The sequence below is a fragment of the Branchiostoma belcheri genome, unplaced genomic scaffold (genome assembly GCF_001625305.1).
Source record: "Branchiostoma belcheri isolate BF01 breed outbred unplaced genomic scaffold, Haploidv18h27 scaffold20, whole genome shotgun sequence".
Classification (NCBI taxonomy): domain Eukaryota; kingdom Metazoa; phylum Chordata; class Leptocardii; order Amphioxiformes; family Branchiostomatidae; genus Branchiostoma; species Branchiostoma belcheri.
This window is the reverse complement of record NW_017803491.1, coordinates 446,990-455,898: the sequence shown is the minus strand read 5'-3', so window position 1 is coordinate 455,898 and position 8,909 is coordinate 446,990. Positions and strand designations below refer to the sequence as shown.

The following is an 8,909-nucleotide window of genomic DNA, read 5'->3' as shown; positions in this document are numbered from 1 at the left end:
ATCGAAACTCTATTGTTTAGTCTGTACCTCCTCACATTTGGCCTGGCTTAACGACATTGATTTACGGTTAACGATTTTGTTTTGACGCTTAGTTATTTGTAAGGTTATGTATTGTTGATGTGTCGATTTCATTGTTTTCATATGTCACTTGTTGTTACAGGGCATTCCTGAAAAGCAGTGGTTTTAAATAGCACTGAGGTTTCTACCCTGTTTAAATAAAACAGAAATAAATAAATATATAAACAAATAAATTAGTCAGTGACCCATCTGCTGATTTGATTGTGCAGGCCGCAGGTCTTATGAAAAGTGTCCTTGAAAAGGATCGGGTCTCACGGCAGGAGCTATGTTACCACTTTGAAGAGGCTGCAACATATGCAGAAGGACTCCACGACTCCGCTAAACAGCAGCTCGAGTCTAACATCCCCAGGTTCCAGTCTCTTCTCACCACCAAACTGGAACAGCTGAGGGATGATGCATGCCATATCCTCGTGGCAGGTAAATAATGTGCATGTAATTTAATGATTTAATGATTACATTTACTTTCAAGGTTCAGCGTATGTGTACTGTCATACGAAGCGCCGCCTTCAACACATTTTTATCATGCTCCACCCTTGGGATATTTCTCCGGCCTAAACTCTTATTTCCTTTTATACACGGTTGTGTGTAACTTACCTGGAAAAATATAGGGACAAAGAAGGTTTTACAATTTCTTAATCTTATGTTCTGGTTGTGGTGTAGAGTTACCGCCTGTAGAGGATGCTGACATACTGATTTTGCGGTGATGTGGTAACGTTATAATTAACTTCAAGACGTCATTCTTGTGCAGGTGAGACATCAGCGGGGAAGAGCACCCTACTGAACCTGATCCTGGGTGAAGAGCTGCTGCCCTACTCCATCCTTAGCTCAACATCTACCATCTGTGAGCTGAAACATGGCAAACAGGAAAGGATCAGGGCCTTTAAAACTGGAGATCCCACCAGTTACGTTGAAGTGCCACTTCAGGGCAGCAAGGACGCTCGTATGGAGGAACTCTCTAAATTCGTCTACCAGAAAGAAGGAAGAGACAATCGTACCTTCGAATACAACAAAGTTGAGATCTTCCTGGATTTTCCATTGCTTGAGGTATCTCACTTGTTTTAGTATCACTAAAAACTTTGATCCTCTATCAGTGGTGAATCTCTCTTTATAAGCGACTACATTGCATTTGAGTGACATTCTGAATGGTGTCTGCTAGCATATTGATTTCTTTTTTTGTTTTTTTGGCATCACCAGTAATCTGCCTCTCGAGGATAAATATCCAAAATATTTCATCAAATATGTGTTTCTGTTGTTTACTATGCTTCAATTTAGTGCACTGTTTCCTATTCACTGTTTAGAGCGTTTCCTGAAAAAAAGCTGAGATTGAAATATTCTACTTTCAGAGTGTTATTTGCCTACGCATCATGCCATGTGGTTTTGTGCACACTTATGACTCTGACGAAAAGCTTACAAGTAAAGACGCGTAACAGCACCAAGCATCATGGTATTCTGACCCATTTTTTATTCTACTTTCCTCCTCACACTCAGGGTGGCATCACCATAGTGGACAGTCCTGGAGTGGGGGAGAATGAGCAGCTCACAGAGATGGTGAAGAAATACCTGCCGAACGCTTTCGCGTTTATGTACATCATCAACAGCGCTAACGCCGGAGGAGTCCAGCCTGACCGGGTATGTACCTGGTTTTAACCAGTACATGGCAGCACAGAGCTTGGTAGAGAAAAATCAAAAATTCCTCTACCGATCACTGTCATGTACAGCAGAGAGGAATATGGCGTTTCCGCATTTTATAGTTTGTTACAGATAATGTAAGATAATGTAAGATAATGTCACCTTTGAAACGAAATCATGTTGTTACTTTCCAACCAGCTCGGGGATCTTCTACAGGCCTTAACACACGGACGCGATCCCGATCAGCCGCCGATGTTCGACCCAAAGTCAGCCATCTTTGTATGCAACAAGTGGGACATGGTGCCATCCAAGGAAGCAGGCGAGGTTTGGGACGACACCGTAAGGAAACTGAAGCGCTGCTGGCCTGAACTAGATGAATCTCAAGTGTTCAAGATCTCAGCAAAGAAGGTAATGTACACACTGTATGACAAGCGGCCTGTCGATATTCTACTTGGGCATGATAATACCCGTCCGGCCTACTAATATGGCTTAAGATGTGTTCTTACGTTGGTCAGTAGCATCGCTGACCGTCTACACCTGTTATGTCTCCATCTAGCCAATGCAATTCTTCCGTATTTGCTAATTTATGTTGTAAATATTGTACTTACAAGTGACACATTATCATTTCTGTATGTTTGAGTTGCAACGGCAATGCCTTACTTGAGACAGTGCTTGCTGTCTGTAGAAACTATTTGGCAATGCAATATATGTATGTGTTTTCAGTTTTAAACCCATTATTTACAGGCAGCGATGGCTCGCAACCAAGCCAACTACATCACTAAGGACTTTGAAAAGCTGTTGAATGGCCTACAAGACTTGCTGCCTATCGGTCTACATGCCAAGGTCGAGCTGAACTACCGGTAAGTCATCCTGAGAGGTTTCATGTTCATAGCAATGCACCATTTGTATATACATCTATAGATGCACAAATGTATTTTCAACAACATATACTTAATGCCCTACAGGTGGCTGGCCTATCTCCTTGACAGGTCATCCTTCCATCTTCGCGTGATGCTGGGAAACTTGGTGGACGAGGAACTCCCGGCTCTTGAGCAACAACGGCGTAACATTGTGGCAAGGCTGAAGAAGCTCAGTACAGCAGCATCCTCTGCTGAAAAAAAGATGAGGCGGGTCTTACAAGAGAAAGTCGACAATGCAGTAAAGGATCTTCGGCAGTACCTCACGTCCGACGAAATTCGCGCGTGGCTCTATCAGTGGGAAGAGAAGGAGCTACCCGACAACGACAGCTGGGCCGTGGTGGATCATCTGACAAAGAAGTTGGTGGAACAAGGAATCCAGCAAGCAATCAGCACGTGGGATCAGAACAGGGACTTCTTCAGCAACCTCCGGTCCAAGCTGATGCAGCAGTTCCGTGCCGAGTTTAACTTTGTAGAGGAGGATATCGCAGACATCGAAGACAAGATGGCCACCGCGGGTCAGCACGCCAAGAACTCCGATGTCTCAGTTCCAGGCCGCAAAGTCGGTAAGAGCGTGTTCTATGTTCCTGAGTACAGTGCAGCAAGCCTCACTACTGGTCAGAAGATTGCTCTTGGTGCAGCCTCACCTTTGGTCATTCCAATAGGAGTGGTCGTAGGCCTATTCGCTCTCCCCGCAGCGGGGGCGATGGCCATTAGAAAAAAGGTTGCCAACAAAAAACAACTGCAAGATTACAGGAAGAACAAGGTGTCGTACATGGAGAAGCTCGCGAATGACACGGTCCAGAACTTCGTGACAGACGAAAATCTCCGCCGGGTCGTCGGGCAACAGGTAGAGTCCACATCTGCATACATCGATCGTCTGTTCGGCACCATCCCACAGCTTATCGAGTCAGACGAACGACTGATGAATGAGGGGTACAAGTTGAGGAAACAAGAAGCGATCGTTCTCACCGAAAAACATTACGTCCCCAGCCTCGAAACGTGCGAGAAAGTCCGAGGTGAGCTTGACTGCTGCTATGTGACAACCATCCGGCAGTACGACATTGAATATGAAGACCTAGTTGAAAGAGAGCTGATTGATTCTGGCAGCTTCGGGGACGTCTACAAGGCCCGGATTGACTCTACGATGGTCGCAATGAAGTACATGAAAGACAGCGTCTCCGCAGAAAACGCAACAGACCTGCTTCAAGAGGAAAGCAATCTGAGGTACTGTCAGTATGCTATCTTTTAGCGTCAAGTCAAACTTCTTCCCCAAGACTTTGATTGCTTTCACTATTAATGATATACTGACGCTCCAGATTTTAGCTGTTTTTGTTAGAATTTGGAACTTGTTACTAACATATGTATATTTCTACAGGCGCCTTTGTCACCAGAACGTGATCAAGTTCCACGGCACCGTCTTCTGGGCACATCACGAGAAGTTCATCTTTGTGACTGAGCTCTGCCAGGACAATCTGAAGGAATACGTCATCTGCCAGAGAGACAGGTACAAACAGTTTATACGATTTTCTGTTCTTATCTTATCTATTACTATGACTGTTCTGCCCCGCATAATGTTGATAGAATTAATACTTTGAATTTCTCATATACATGCATCTGTATCACACGTAATAGGAACCCGGGCAAACACAGAAAAGGCACCACAGAACGGATGACAGCGTTCAACGTCATCAAACCGTTGGCTGTGCAGATGGCAACAGCACTGCGCTATATCCACTCCATGGGCTTCGTCCACAGGGACCTCAAACTGGAGAACATTTTGGTTCAGGTGGGCTCGAAATAGAAAATGCTTGCCCAATTCACATGCCTGTAAACTGAGAAATATGTAGATATGTCACAATGTTTAATATGTAATAATCTTTTGGTCACTGCCAGCAAGTTAAGAAAGACGACTAGATGCATATGAGCTTGATTAAAAAGGTTCAAGACTTCGGTTAGACATGGATTCCTTGACAGAGTATACTTATCCCTAATCAATTAAACGTCCTAAATAGATCCCTGAGACGAGTGCAAGTGGAGCAGTCATCAAGCTAGCCGATGTTGGACTGACCAAGAAGGCTGAAAACATCACCGGAACCCTGTGTGGCACCCCACCGTACATCGCGCCTGAGGTCCTACAGGAGAAACGCTACGGGAAGCCGTCAGACATGTACAGCTTCGGCATCCTTCTGTGGGAGATGTGGTACGGAGAGGAGACACCTCACGCCAAGGACTTTGCCATCCCAAGGTGTGTTATCATTTCACTTGTCATATATGGCAAGGTAGTGGTGCATTGTGACCTATATTCAAGGATCATACTAGTAGTAGGACAAATTAATGAGTATAGCTCACAACTTCCTGAGATAGATAGATGTTGGTACTTTCATTCATTAGTACTGACATTATTTTAATTCTTTCAAGGCTGAAGGAATTTTCAACAGAAATCATGGAAGGCAGACGACCAGATCCCAACAAAGAGTTTTCTGCACCTACTGAATGGAAACAGCTCATGATAGCCTGCTGGAGCACTGACCCAGCAAAACGGCCCACTGCTGACCAGTGCGTCATGAGGCTTCAGGAAATATCATGTGATTAGTGCCATTGTGTTGACATTATGAGAACTACATTGTTGACCATGCTTACTATAAAACTAGCACCAGAAGTGTCCTGTCATGTGGATACTGAGGGTAGAATAGCAACTGGAATTTCTGTTCTGCAAAGTTGGAAAATACATGAATTATGCATTTGAACTTGCTGTGCATGAACTTGCAAATTGTGTAACTACTGACATAGTTTTGCAAAAGTTTTCATCACATAACACACAGATACAATATATATTAATATCAATGTTTCAATTAACTTTGACAAGTTGTTCCAATATCATAAATCTATATAAGTTATATACCTATATAAGTTCTTAGAGGGCATACAGATGTGGACCATAGCAGTTATAAACTGGTTTTATGTATAAATGTGGAAATTTAGGATATTGTAGAAAATCATTTTGTGTTCCTTTTAATTGGAAGCCAAAGTTAACTTAAGGTCTCGGACCGGAGTTTCCCCTCCGTATTTCGAGCAATTTGACACCCTCAGCCCGACGGGCTGTCATTTCTGTACTAAACGCGGGTCGGAATTTTTCACTCTTTTGGTGGAAAGGGGTGCCGTGCCGCTTATCAATACACTTGATTGATATTTTCTGCGCCCAATTTATTTAGGGGTAAATGAGGCACATCAAAGTACATTTTGAAAAAAGGGGTCATTTTTTCGTCATTTTTAACCATGGCTGCATGGAAAAAACGAATTTTCCCAGGGTAACGGCTTAGTACTCGAAGAAGCTCAGAACCTAATGTTTCCAAAATTTGAATTTAATTAAAATCGATGCGATAAGTTTATCGCTATCTTCGATGGCCCGAACACACCCAGAACGCATATAGAACGTACCATCCCGGCAGTCAGGCGAAAAGGCCACATAACCATCCGCGCGGACGAATACCAGGAAGTCTTAGCTGGACCACCAACATTACGCCACCTATAAAGGCTACAACTAACAGGCTTTTCAGAAAATATAAAGATATGTACACAGATATTACAATTTCAGGGATATCGCGGCCAAAACATACCATACAAAGTCACGTTTCCGGCGATTTACTGCGCACACAGCCATCATTGCATAATACTAGTATGTTGAGCCATGGCTGTGTCAGGTTTGACAAATTGTGAAACTGAAAGGCAAGTTAGGTACCCTGCAATTAATTTATCTCAATATCTTCCAATCAGTCAGCTCTGTGTAGAAAGGCAGCCTGATTTATTGTCTTAAGTAAGTTTTAACAGGTAAATTTATAATGCATGAGTATCAATCATTCTAATTTCTAATGTATGTACTATGTAGGTATCTGGCATCTACAGTAAGCTAAAAAAAATGAGTGCTATGTTATAAAAAACGTGATTTTATGGTAGAGTCCAATTGTAGGCTTCTTTCGACAATCTTTATCTCATGCAAAGGCAAGCTTGACGTGTTGTAATTAAGTGAACACCTACAATTGTATAGTAAGTACAAAATAACATTAATAGGTAGGAAGCCTCTTGATAAAAGTACTAAACTGTATCATAGTTCTCACACTCACATCTGTACCCTTGACTTGTTGTGTCAATTACTAGCAAGCTTGGATATAATGTACAACATGTAGACCATATTAAACCACAATCCATTTGTATACAATCAACCGACTTGGTGTTATTAGTAACTTCGACCAAGGAGACGATACACATGAATTGCTGATGATGCAGTAAGTTTTCAATATAAGTACCAACATCCGATATAAAATCATTAATGGCAGCTTCAGGACAATTCCATAACTGCAGATGCAGAACACAGTGGAAGAGAGACATTCAGTAAGATCAACCGGTAATGACCAATGATACACATACATCAACTTCATGATGAACAGTAACGTTATTAAAGATTCTGAAGAACTTTTAATAGTTAACAGTTATACTTCCATAAAATAGTTCCCCTATGTTAATTTATTCCTAAATAGTTCATTAATCATGCAAATGATGTTTGACTAACAGTACATGTGTCTATTGATCACTTCCCCCTTCACAATAAAATACGAACAAACAAGCAAACACACAAACAAGCAAACACACCCTGCATCCAGCCCTGCATCAAAAACACAACCAGCCCTTCGGTTCAAAGGTTAACTCTGCAGGCTTTCCTATTGTATAAATGGGGACACGTGCATCAATATTTAAAACAATATTGTGATGGCAGTGTTGAAATATCAAAAGATTCATGGTCAAATGAGTAATTTATTAGTAATAAATTATCTAAATGTAATCATTTTCCCATTTTATTCAATCCCTTTTTTGTTGTACATATTTTCCAACATTTTAACACCCCCTTTCATTTAAAATGTGTTCAACCAAAATGGCGACTTTTTTCCGATTTTGCCCACTCCCAGGAGAGCCTCACGCCAGTCGAGATGATGATTTGGGCGACGTGGATTTCACCGTTAGTAAAGCACACGTTGGTATGGTGATCTGTTGCCACATGTCTGGCCGAGTTGCTGACTGAGCGAGGGCCAATAGCTGATAGGTGGGTTGTAATTTCCTTGGCGATATTTTTAGCAGAAAAATAGATTTTTTTAAAGTTGGTCAGAAAGTTCTTTTGTGTTTCCTTCAATGACTTTTAGAACACAGTAATTCTGTAAAATTGTCTCACGAAGTCAAAAATTGCTGTTCATCCTGGGATGAATATGAACCAGGTTGTTCTCCTTTTAATAGCAATTATGAGTGAAGCTGTGAAACGCAGAGGTGGAAAATCCAACCGCGGTGGAGGAAGATTCAACAAGCCTTCGTCTGGACGTGGTGGGGGGCGAGGTAGAGGGGGGAGAGGTGGAGGAGGTAGGTTAAACTATATTGCTGTTATCCAAAATATTATGTCTCATACATGTATCCAGAGTTAATTTGTTTCCTCTAATAAAGCTCATTGCATACAAGTTATAACATACCAGATTTTTTCAGGATCGTGCAGGAAGTACCGGTACTGCATAAGACCAGACTGGTAGGTTTGGTTCACTCACAGTCACACCTTCCTTATGTTATCCTAGGTCGAGGGAGAGGCAGAGGGAAGCCCTGCTTGGCTGGTGGTGGTGGGGAGGGCAGGAAGGCAGGGGCATCTGCTGTTGCTGAGGGCTACTTGGGAGAAGCAACCTTCACTGACCTGGATTATGATGTGGATGATGACTTTGATTTTAGACAACACCATCAGTAGGTTAATGCTAGATAACACATATCTGAAATCCTTGTGTAATTGAGTCCTGTTATTTCTCAGACACTATTTTAAGATCGAACAAAATCTCATGATTCATAACTTTGATAGACTTCATTGTATAACATACTAGTAATTCATAAATAAAGTACCTTGTATGTCTTATGGTCTGAACTGATGCGATTTAGGATTTTAGGAAAATTGATTGATTGATCGATTCAGCAATTGATTGATTGGCTATTCTTTAAATGAAAGGTGATATTCACTTGTCTTGATCCTCCTAGATCTGCTGGGCCCAAAGCGGGTGGGGCCCCCTCCTTTCATGGGCGTGGAGGAAGTTCCACAGCTGGTGTTTCCCGGGGATACAGGCCTAGGCCTGGCCGAGGTCATCATGGGAGGAAAGTACAGGTTCAACGACTGCACATGACCAATGAGAATCAGGACATGGTGCGAGAGATGCTCAAGAGCCTGCAGGGTGCAGACCTTGATGAAGTGTAAGCTGCATACTAGTA

The 8,909-nt window shown here is 42.3% G+C and overlaps 1 protein-coding gene across 4 annotated transcripts in view; it reads right to left on the bottom strand.

Annotated features, from left to right (window-relative positions):
- The window catches only part of LOC109469219, a 23,605-nt gene that overhangs the window by 5,482 nt on the left and 9,214 nt on the right, over nucleotides 1–8,909 (bottom strand). The window contains exon 1 of one of the 4 annotated variants that reach the window (XM_019767679.1): nucleotides 8,138–8,233. The exons of the other annotated variants lie outside the window; for them this stretch is intronic. The gene's annotated coding sequence lies outside the window, so the exon portion shown is untranslated. Of the gene's footprint in view, nucleotides 1–8,137; nucleotides 8,234–8,909 lie in introns of those variants that run through there. 4 annotated transcript variants of the gene reach the window in all.